The sequence below is a fragment of the Lissotriton helveticus genome, chromosome 4_1 (genome assembly GCF_964261635.1).
Source record: "Lissotriton helveticus chromosome 4_1, aLisHel1.1, whole genome shotgun sequence".
Taxonomy (NCBI): Eukaryota; Metazoa; Chordata; class Amphibia; order Caudata; family Salamandridae; genus Lissotriton; species Lissotriton helveticus.
The window spans coordinates 2,114,613,448-2,114,626,072 of NC_136063.1; positions in this window are offsets into that span (position 1 = coordinate 2,114,613,448).

The window sequence follows — 12,625 nt, forward strand, 5'->3', positions numbered from 1 at the left end:
TTACGATTTTATCACATAAATTTGTTTATATTGTGTATTATATAGTCAATATTGTTGTTAAATGTTTTGTGAATCACTGTACGAAAGTATTTTCTGCATATAGACTTTAATGTCTCTTCGGCTTTGAATATACTAAAAAGAGTAAAAAAGTTGAAGAATATGTACTAATAAAGTACCAGATCAAATGAAAATAATATAGCTTGCTCAAGCGGTAATTTAAAAATGCTGAGAATTATACAGGTCCTGGCCAATTTTTCCCTGTTACAGATACACAGACTTGGAGGCACCACATCGAAGGGAGTACAGTGAGATTGAACATCCCATAAACATATGAACTCGGCCATCAGGATATCAAGACTCAGTTCCAAATGTGTAACCTACTTGACCGTAGTGTAGGCCGGAGACAGCGGTAGAGTATGTCAATGAGAAAGGAGTATGGCGGGCCTGTGTCGCGGAGGCCGTGATGGGCGGAGGAGGCTGCCAAGGTCGCGGGCTTCAGGCTTCGCGCTTGCAATGGCACGTGGTGGGCCCACTTTGACACATGCCGGTGTCGGCAGGTGAGCAGTGAGGTCTGGGTGCGCAGGGGCGGGCAAGACGGGTTCAGGGACCAGTGGCCCGGGGTGCAGCAGGTGCACAGGATCACAGGCAACACCGCTCATGGTGGTGCCATCGGCCTCATGGCCAGATGAGAGGCGCAGCCCTGGCAGACACATTGGGCAAACCACGCCCTGAGCTACGTGCTTTTTATTCACACCCCTATGCTGACCTGCCATATGCCGGGCAGCCGACTCCGCTCACGCTGACAGGGGGGATGTAACAAGCTGCATTTCTACTATCTTCCCCACTGGCTGGGGTGACATGGTTGCGTTCACTGTCCACTACACTCCAAACACCACCAGTGTATGTCGACATAGATATGTCTGTGGTCTTACAAACTTCAGTCTCTCCAGCACATCCACGCCACACTTGGCATTGTGTACGTTCTCATTCATGGGTCAGTTGCCTCCTTCGCACATGCCTGGTTCCCACCTCTCCCCACATTCTGCTATTGTGTGGCTGCGGTGCCATGCCATTGATGGCTCATGTACATGGCTAGCCCAGGTTGCCACAGTAAGTTGTGCTGTTGTGTCTGGTGGGTAAGCATGATGTTTGGCATGTTGTATGTGAGTTTGTAACATGTGCATTCCCAGAGTTGTGAGTTGCATGATTCTGGAGTTGGGGTGTGTGGTGTGTTCATTTGGTACTTACCAACAGGCAGAGCATTTACGTAGGTGCCATCCTGGAATCGCCAGTTGTTGGTGGACTGTCGGAAGATGTAGGAATCATGAACACTGCCTGGGTAGTTGGCGACGACATTGGTGAATAGTTCCTGGTGGTCCAATGTTGCCTGCACATTGATGGAATGCATGTGCTTTCTGTAGTGGTAATTGTGTGCAGTATCGGCAGGGGGCACAAGTTGGACATGTGTGCAGGCGGACCTGGGGATGGTGGTGGTGGGTGTTCTGGCCCTCTTAGGGCTCCGAGCTGCATGATCAGTAGCTCCATGGCATCTGTTGTTCTTCTGGTATGACTCTGGGCTAGGCTCCCTTTTCTGGTGCAGGTTGTCGTCCGACTTTACACCAGGTAAGAGCAGGTGTTAAATTCCTGCTGCTAACGTGCCTTATTGCCGATTTTGTAATCTTATCCCCTATCTGACTGGTCATTGAGAATGTTGTGGTGTTGTCGTGGCTTTTTGCACGGGGACGCCTACTCTGCATCTCATTAGCGATAGTTGTCTGGGTCATCTGTGGTGATGTTTTTGGCGACTGCTATCGCAGGTAAACTGGTGATATCGGCCGTTAGCAGCAGCCTGTGATTGGGGCGATAAATTTATCGCTACTTTGGCTGCGATAAAGTGCTGATAACTCGGCGATAAATCCTTGAGAATATGCCCGCAGACTGTCAAAGGATGCCAAGAAAAGGTCTGACATTTGGTTTTAAGGCAAGATGTTGGGGACATGGATAAGATGGGGATATGCTGGGGGCCTGTGCAACATACTATGCCTTGGAGGTGATTTTTATGAGCCCTATTTCGTCACAGGGAATGCTGGTTGTGATATATTTGTAATTCATATTTTGACTTGCCCTTAATTTGGGATGGGCCAGGCAGTAGTCAGGAGCACGCCTTCCCAGCCATTCACATGCCTGGACTATTGGCTCATCGGGTTCAGCAATCAATAACCATTACTGAACCATTAATTCAGTCATGCATCAATACATGGAAGTATTTTTTCAAATCACCCACCACCCCTTTTGACACATGGCAGCCTTACTGTTGCTGCCTATAATGAACAAGTTCCGACTCAATGAACAAGCCAGTTTTCCAATCGTTATTCAGATTTATTTTCAAGGAAAGCCAAAATGAAAATCTGTGCTTTTCCTACATTAAAAAAAGCACAATGTCACAACCCATAGGGAATCCATAAAATGCCGAATAAACAACCTTGCTCTATTTTGCTCCAGGCCCGCATCTCATCCATTGAACCCATAATCTGCTCCCCTGCAAGGAACTTAAACTGGACCGCAGCATAAATATTATGCAATTTGATACAAAAGGGAAAAGTATGTTCATTTCTCTAATTTCATTTCGCGTCATTTAGACTTTTCACGACTGAACCACTCAGATTTTTTTTGCTGAAAATCTGTATATTTGTGATAAATTGACTCGAGTTCTTACACACTTCCGTAGAACGACTCTTATCAACACACATAAAGCACGCCTTTCAACATGTGGAAGAGACTTGGAATGCCACACTTGTCACTTAACCAGGGTTTAATAAAAAATAAACTTTAGCAGCACTATTGCGTTTTCTAAAAATAACAGTCTTCAAAAGCTGTCCATTTACATTTTAACATTATTTTAATTGTAAACATATGCTGCCCGTCTTAAACTGCTCCTGTGCCAGTTCAGCATGGAAAGCAATGTGCAGAGATATATGCTCCATTACTATTTAGCTGTATGCTGGCAGCACATATGGAAGGAATGGATATCTTTTATTACAAAGGATATACAGACACCCGATTTGTAAACATACAATTAGTCTCACACTTATTGGAATGCTGCTTTGCATCAGCCATGATGTTTTCAAACTGCATACTCCTATGTTGCACCAATATGAGCATGCCTTCTCAGCTGTCAGGGCCTGTGGCTCTCCCTGGTTTGGCTTGCCAGTGCAACTTTCGCCAGACATTTATGTGCGCATCACCAGAGGTGTAGCTTTGGCTCCACCCACACATTAGGAGCCAGGAGTACATATCTTAGATAACTATGTAAATGATGGATTGGACTGGGGGCCTAGGCTGAGGGCGGATACGGGGGAGGGCGACAGGCCTTCTCTACCTGCGGTCCTGGTTCCTTGGAGGATGGGATTGTGTGGGGGGGGAGAGGTGGGGTGGGGGTTGGCGGGGGAGTTTTTGATAATTCTGAGTTTTCGGGAGTTGAGGGTTGGGGCTGGGGGGAGGGTGGATGGGAGGGGGGAGGAGCGGAGGTTGGGGGGGTTGAGACACGTCATCAGGATCACAGGGGCCGCACTACAGCTCTACACGCCAGCAACATGCCAGATCGCTCATACCTACAGTGGGTCCCACAATGTCGGATAGGCAAAGAGGCACACACCAAAACTTAGTGCAACTCTCAGTATTAACTTGGAATGTCAATGGAATGGGTAGCAAGCTCAAAAGGGGCTTAGTAAATGCGTATGTTAAAAGGGTGGGCCCAGACCTTATTCTGTTGCAGGAAACCCACCTTATGGGTACCAAATGCGGATTCCTAGCGAGAGGTCACTATAAAGTCCTCGCGCATGCAGGCTTTACAAAGGGATCAAGAGAAGTGGCCATACTAATAAGGAAAAGTCAACCATTCAGGGTGGCACAGGTTTGGGCGGACACACAGGGAACGTATGTAGGGGTGCGTGGCACTTGGAGAAGAAGGAAATACACGATAATATCGGCATACACCCCTCCAAAGCTACAGGCAGCCACACTACGAGGGATCACGGACATCCTTGTTAGCACATCAGATACAGTACAGGTGTTGGGTGGAGACTTTAACGATGTGATGTTCCCACCCCTAGACAGAACGGGAGGGAGACAAAGTGATCAGGCCCAGACTCCTCTTTCTAACATGATAAATGCACTGGGACTGACAGATGTGTGGAGGTGGTTACACCCGGAGGTAAGGACATACTCCTTCTTTTCTGGGGCCCATAAAGTCTATTCTAGATTGAATTACATCTTTATGGCCCGACATGCTGTTTCACGGGAAGATGTAGCAGACTGTAAGGCTAGGGGAATATCAGACCATTCACCGCTCCTAGTGACAGTAGGGCGACGGCCACAGCAGCGTCAAGGTCAATGGAGGTTAGCGGCCTGGGCCTTGCAAGACCCGATCGTGCTGAAGGGCTTGAGGGCAGATGTCAAGGTATACGTCGCGGAAAACTTGGGTTCAATCTCGTCAAAGGTTGTCTTTTGGGAGGCCTTTAAGGCGGTCCTGAGGGATAGGTCCCAAAACAGACTAGCAGAGAGGAATCGGTATACTCAGAGGGAGTTGGAGATGCTGGAGGCGCAGATACTGGAGCTGGAACGGGACTATCAGGGCAGCAGGGACGTGACGACGCTAAGGAAACTGAATGATGTGCAACGGCAATATAGGGACATGGTGACGAGAGAGGCCAGGACTCAGGCAATGGCGACGTTGCATCGCCTATACGATGTAGGGGACAAATCGGGCAAGTTACTGGCCTGGCTCAGTAGAAAGGAAAGAGACGCTCGGTGGATTGACCAAGTTAGAGATGACCGGGGGAATCTTGCGGTGACCGATGTCCATATTGCGGAGGCGTTTGCTACACATTACCGGCGATTTTATGCAACGAGAGAGCTGGGAACACAGGTTGAGGCTCTCCGCTATATGGAACACATTGAGCTCCCGGGACTGGCTGACGCAGACATTGAAGATTTAGAGGCTCCCCTTACGCTTGACGAAGTAAAAAAGGCCATGGCTAAGTTGGGGCGGGGAAAGTTCCTGGCCCGAATGGGTTCCCGGCAGAGTTTTAAAAAAAACCAAAAGATCTCCTTGCCCACCACATACTAGGGCTATTTGAAGACGCGGCCCAAGAGGGAGAGCTCCCCCCTGACCTGCACATGGCCATGATTGTTCCGATAGTTAAAGAGGGCAAGCCGCGGAGGACTGCTCCTCCTACCGGCCTATATCCTTGCTGAATATCGAAGTTAAACTACTAGCAACGGTACTAGCACTCAGGCTACGTAGGGTGATCCCAGAACTGGTCCACTTGGATCAGACGGGGTTCCTGCCGGGAAGGGCCACTAGATTTAATCTGAGAAGGACGCATAACTTGCTACCGGAAGTGAGCAACAGGTAGGATTCACCCTGGTTCCTCTCGCTGGACGCTCAAAAAGCGTTTGATGCAGTGCATTGGCCATTCCTAGAAGGTGTTTTGGTCCGCTTAGGTTTTGGCCCGCAGTTCAGGCAGTGGATACGCCTCTTATATACTAACCCTAGGGCAAAGGTCAAAGTTAACGGGGTTTTGTCACAAGAATTCCCGGTACAGCGCCGAACACGGCAGGGGTGTCCTTTGTCCCCGCTGCTTTTCACGCTGACAATAGAGGTGTTGGCAGCGATGGTTCGACAACACCCGGAGATAAGAGGTTTTAAAGTAGGCCCCAGGGACATGACAGAGGAAAAAATATCATTATACGCAGATGATGTCTTCTTATATGTCACACAACCGGAGATAACAATACCGGTGCTCTTCTCAGAGCTAGAGCGTTATGGAGCACATTCAGGGTATAAAATTAACTGGCATAAATCGGTCCTATATGACCCTAGTGGTAGGGAGCAGTGGACAAATCTCCCAGACAGGCTGCAGACAACTGTAGAAGGGTTCGTCTATCTTGGGGTTTTTGTGATGAGGGATAAAAAAAGCTAGTGCGATAGAAATTTTAGGCGGATAATGCGCAACTTTGTGGAGGACGCGACTAGATGGAGGCTACTGCCTCTGACGCTCGTGGGTCGCGCGGCCATGTTCAAAATGGTGACGCTACCTAAACTTCTATATGCGTTCCAGAACTAATATTACCCCCTTCCAAGAAGAGTGTTCTTAGACATAAATTCAGAACTCCGGACCTATCTGTGGTTAGGTAAACAGCCTAGAGTAGCACTGTCGACCCTGCAGAGGCACCAATATAGCGGAGGGATCTCTCTCCCGGATGTTGAGGCCTACTACTGGGCGGAACATTTGATAACGATTAACGACTGGGCTCACGCCTCCGCTACTCACCCTACATATGCCCTGGAAAGAAGTGCTATGGGTAACCATCCATATACTTATTATTTGTATGGGGGTAAGGGGAGGAGCCGATTAGTGCCGGCCACTAGACTGACGCTGGTACTGTGGCACAGAGCGACCAGGACTATAGGGTGGGAAAAAAAGCTTACAAGACAGACACCACTGTGGCATTGCGTTTGGCTGAAGGAGCTAAGTAAATTGAAGGGTTTTCAGAAATGGGACGATATAGGTATATCTACGATAGGGGACGTATCTGTTAGTGGGGTTCTGAAATATTTCTCGGTTTTGAGGGTAGAATTTGGATTGCTTCCCAAGCAATATTTAAAGTATGCTCAGCTGAGGCACGCATGGCGAGCGGAAGAGATATCGGAAGACACCGTACCTGAATATGCTCCCCTGGAGGGTAGGTTGCTTCAGGAGCACATACCAGAAAGGGCGGTCTCACTCACATATCGGACTATAATGAACAACATGCCGGACGGCCTAGAAACTCTTAGAACTAAATGGGAGCGGGAGGTAGGTGAGATGGACTTGGTGGACTGGGACACTGTGCTCATGCATCCGAGAGAGGTAGCCATTAAGTCCCGGTTGCGACTTATCCAATTTAATGTATTGCATCGAACCTATTTTGACAGGGTGCGGCTACACAAAATGGGGAAGATAGGAGATACGAACTGCCTCCGGTGTGGCCAGGAAGGAGGGGATTTTTTCCATGTAATCTGGTCCTGTCCAACGATTCAAATGTATTGGGGGGAGATCCTGAAAGAACTGATGGCGGTATTAGAAGCCCCTCTGCCAAGAGATCCCAAGTTAGTCTTGTTAGGTATGACTAATGATGTAGATTTGGCGCGTCCATTATTGATTTTCCTGGCTCTGGCCCTGGTAGTGGCTAAAAGGGATGTTGCAAAATACTGGGGGCGAGCTCAGCACCACAGATTGAGGAATGGAGGAGGGGTATGGACCTCTACATGGCTGCAGAAAGGTTCACTTACAAGGCAAGAGGCTGCCCAAAGAAGTTTGGAAGAGTTTGGAGTAAATGGTGAAAGTATCATGGCCTTGATGGGGGATTGTAGGGAGGTACGGATGGGTGAGGTAATTTCGGGAAGGGGAAGGCTCGGGGTGAACCTGGACATTGTGCTATGGGTGATGTTGGCGGCGGAGTCATTGAGCGGGACTACGAAACTGACTGATGTATATTTGGGCATATGTCGGGGGGTGGTGGGGTGTGGGTAGGAAACTGTGGTTTGATGATGGTGTGACTATGGTTGTATTAATGGTATTGGACCAAATGCAAATAAAAATATTCCACAAAAAAAACGATGTAAATTATGCTGTTTTTCTCTGGCTCCGTCCATCACCACCCCCTTTTGTACCGTTTTTCTCTGGCAGCAGCACAGGTTTGAGGAGGGCAGTCATTAAACTATATGGATGTTTAGGCTTTACAGTGCACCTGTCGCCTGACCGTTAAATGTACACTAATATTATAGTACAATTCTTTGCTTCCCCACAAATGCATATCCATTCCCATGCTATGTACTTAGAATTCTTCACATTACCCTACACGTCCTTTAAAGCCAGACCTATTGGCATTGCCCATGCTTGTTTTCAACTTGTCATGAAAGAAGGTTAGCTTCCTGTTAGCTTCGCTGAGCATCTTCTTCCCTGTTTCTTAGTCTCAAAGGGGCATATTAGTAAGGGCGATATCGCCGCTTTAGTGGGACTTTTTCCCGCGAAAGCGGCGATATTTTTATCGCCCTATTAGCAAGCTGTCGCTAACAGCTTGCTAATAGGGCAACAGCAGTTAGCGACAGCTTGTAGGCGAAAGCTACAGGTTTGGGGCCCGCTTTGCATGTCAGCGATATTTATCGCTAATGACACGCAAAGTGGACATACCCAACCTGTTAGCGACTGAAAGCAGTCGCTAACACAGCTATCGCCTATTGGCAAGGCAGGCGAAGCAATAAAAAACTTGCGCTAAGCGCGGTCATCACCAAAACCTAAAGCCTGCTCAGACCACTCCTTAACCTGTATATCCAATGGGAGGTGGATATTCAGGTTTAAGTCCCCATCAACGATAATGCCTAAATATCGCTGGATTTCCAGCAATATTCATGCATTGAGCCGCTATCGCCGGATATTTTATCGCTTTGGAGATAAACGTTGCTAATGGCACGTTATCTCTGCGATAATATCCGGCGATTAAAAAAAAATGCGCTAAGCACATTCAGCGATAATTATCGCTATTTGTTGCTAATATGCCCCAAAGTCTTTTCACTGTTTCTCATTAAAATGAGGAGTACCCTGATCCAGCTCCTATTATCAATAGTTTAACTTTCTCTCATGTGACACCTTTCTTTCGTTATGTGAAAAAAAGTACAAAAGAATGTGAAGTCGATCTGCCTTAGCATCATATTCTCAATAACTTAGAGAGGGTGAAGCTACGTTGGTTTGTTTTGCAATTACTAACTTCTGTGCTTTTGTTCATAAACAGGTTCCAGACTTTGAGTAGGCTCAGAGAGTGACTTTTTATCCGATCCAAGTTTCATGAGGTGTGGAACTTCTTGGAAGCAGCTCCATGACAATAAAAATTACAGACGTCCACTTTATACCCAAGGCACAAGTTTATACGCTCCTTTATGAATGTGTAAATCATTGTGTGGTTTTAAGACCAGTAGTGAGTGGCAATTAGGAAATTCTATTCTCTTGTGTTCTAGTGTGAACACTTTTGAGTAAAGCAGCCCTTCAAAGAGAAAGCAAGAAAAAATTTCTACATAGACACATAAAAAAAGCATTTCATTTTCCCTATTGGTGGGTCAAATTTATATTTAGCCAATGCTTTCAGACCTGCGGCCAGATAATCAGCCCAGATCTGGAAAAGAGAATAGCGAATCCCCTCTTTAGGGTCGCTCATGAACCAGCTAATATTCTGGCCTTCTCTCCTGCCTGCTCCCATTCCTCACCCTCTTTCCACTGGCACCTCCTGCACTTGCACTCCATGCAACATCCCCACTGGACTGACTCCCTGTGACTCAGCTGCGACTGCCTGCAACTCCCCCCTCTCTCCCTTGAGGTGGCTCAAATCTGTATTGAAATAGGTTGTTTTCCACTAGGCGTGGCAGTATGGGTTTAAAACATTTCCCACACAATACCTCTCATTCACTTCCAGGTGTCTCAGAAACTAGTTTACAACACTGGGAAATGTCAGCACATGAGGCTTACTTTCAGCATTTTATGTACTTGAGTACTATGGGCGGATGCTGCTTCTCCTCTCGGAAACCAAAGGCTGGCTGCCTCAAGGCACTTGATAACACACATGAGGACCAAAGCCACGCTGTACTGCAAGTAAATTCAAGGAGTTAATGTCATTTTAATCAAAGGAAGCCTGTGCATTACTATTTTGTCTTACCCGGCTTTCACTGGCTGTAGCAAACTTTAAACCTCAAGCTGCATAGCCCGCTAATGGATTGCATGGGGGGGATTTCGAATCCAATAGCTTTAATAGTGAAATTGAGCTGAGAAATTAGATAGTAGTTTCCTGCGTTGAGGAATCATGGCTAGGTTTTAAACCAATAGTTTACAAACATGAATTTTGGCAGTAATGATGGGATCTCCAATGAACTGAAACATTGTGGCAAATCTTCAGTCTGATGCCATCTTTATTACTGCTGTTTAGACCTTAGTGTCCAGTCTAATTTTAGATATGTATCTTTGCTTCCAGTACGAAATAAAATGATAATAATGAAACAATTATAATAGATGGCTTTCAGCCTATATAGTATTGAACCAACTTCTATTTAAGACACAATTTGGTTTTAGATCTCATTACAGTACTGTAAACGTGTCTCATTACAGTACTGAAAACGTGCTTTTGGCTGTGGTGGATGAGCTTAGAAGCAGCTGTGACCAAGGTGGATGAACTGTTTTGATCCCATTGAATCTTTCTGTGGCCATTGATACGGCCCCTCGTTCTTTACATATTCAACATCTTGGACATTTAAGAGTCTGTGGAATTGGTATGGGGTAGCTTAAGTCTTTATTGGGGGAAGATCCAACGGTGTCTATTTGCAGCCTTTTTACACAATAGAGCTTTTCTCCTGTGGTGTTCTGCAGGGTTCTTCCCTCAGATCCACTCTTTTTAATGAATATGTATCCACTTTGACTGCTTTGGTAAGGCTCTTTTGTCCTGCGCTGATGATAAACAGGTTGTTGTTTCTATCTTGGACAACCTTGAATTCACCCAGAATCGAGTTTCTGCTTGCATGTCAGCTGTGGCATCATAGGTGAGTAGCATTTTTTTTTAAACTATATACTTTGAAGACCGAGAACTTGCTATTGGTAGCTCAAGCTTCTACTTGGTATTCTGGGTGTTCTCCTTGAGAACTTGGGCCTACATCTAGTGCCATCACCTGTGTGTGGAATCCAGTGATTTTACTGCATGTCGGTCTTACGTTTAATCCTCAGATCTCCTCCATGCCATTAAGATGCTTTAGCATGCTTACATCCATTCCTATGGCTCTCCCTCTTCTTCCCTTGTCAGCCTGGAAAACAGTGATTCAGGCCCATTAAGATTATGGGAATTCTCTGTATTGGGGACCCCTAGTCTATTTGCTTAATAAGCTGCAGATTATTTAAAATGCGGCTGCTCTGCTGATTTTGAACTTACTGCGCCTTTACTATGTATGCCATCATCAATCATCTACTCTTGCACAGGCTTCCAGTCTCTAAAAATGTACCTTCAAGGCCCTGTGTTTTGTTCACAAAGCCTTATGCATTGAAGTGCCTGCCTATTTGACAACCAAGACACAACTTTTCAGACCAGTTTGTGGCCTTTGACCCTCTTCTGCCACTCTTTTACAGGTTTTGATGAATCAAAGAATGCTGAATTGGCTGTTCATTTCCTTTAAGCACAGCCAAGGTTTGGAATTCTCTGCCTAAGTCTCTTAGATCTGCTTATAAATTAAAAACAAATCGAAAACTAGTGAAAATGTGCTGTTCAAGTGCAATTAGTTCTTGCTGTTTTGCCTTTCCAGCGGCAGGACTCCATCTTGAGGTAGCAGTAGCGCTTTAGAAGTGCAATTAAGTGTAAATAGTGATGAAAACGTTCATCTCCTAAATTGAGCTTATTAAAGAGTTGATTGATTTGAATACTTAATCAAGGGAAATGTCATATCACTTTTCAATTCACAAGTGTGATTTAGGTATACGTAATAAAGTATTTATCCTGAAATACACTATTTTTGATGTATATTGCAAGACTAAAGTTTGATGTCAATCACTGTTCAGGAAAGTATATTTCTCTACTGCTTTTGATGAGTTTGCAGTGAGTATATTTGATTTGGAATACAGAAATGTGAAGTGTCGCAAAGTCTGCTGTTTCAGAGGTTGAATGTTTTATTGCATAATGTACATCTTTTCATGGAAAAATTGTTAAGTGTGGCAACAGGATTCAACTTGCTCTTTGATGCATGCCACGGTGCCTGGGTATATTCAATGTGTGATTTGTTATGAGAGTAGCATCCTGGTGTTTGAAAGGATGGGCACTTGTTTTTCCTTTCGGTTTCCTTTCAGCTTGGGAGGCTGCCCGTGCCTCACTTCAGAGACAATCAGTCATTGCTATTGTCTGAGATGTGGCTTGACTGGAAGCAATTGCAGCAGCAGTCCCCTCCACAACTTTCATCCTTTGCCATCAGACTTAGACTATCATCTATAAGGGGTAATAAAGAATAACACTTTTTCTGGTGGATACTCTATCTCAGTGGTTCCCCCCCTGAATCATTATTGGAATTCTGTGACCCCATCAAGTCATTATTGGAAGCAGGTGACGCTGACCGAAGCGCTATTGATTATTTAAACCACAAAAACACACAGAAATACAGGAACAAACATTCATCAAATATATACACACATTATTAATTATTTTATTACACAAACAAATATAAAAAAAATCAACATTTTAATTTTAATGAAAAGGTTGGAACCTTTCTAAATTCAATTGAGACCACAAATCATACATACTAAATTCGGTTTGATCCACTTGCATTTCTCCCATGAATCAAACTGAGGATACTAACTTAGGGCCTGATTATGATGGCGGTGAACTAGCCACCGACAGGCTGTCGGTGGTGGGTTCACCACCACCGTAAGACCAATTACCACCCACCAGATTGTGATGGCGGGCGGTGTGCTAGTGGGGGGAAAGCCCGACCGCCATGGGTCTGACAGAGGCAATTGTTACGGTTGCCTGTGGGACTACCCCGCATCTTCAGAATGGTGACGGAGCC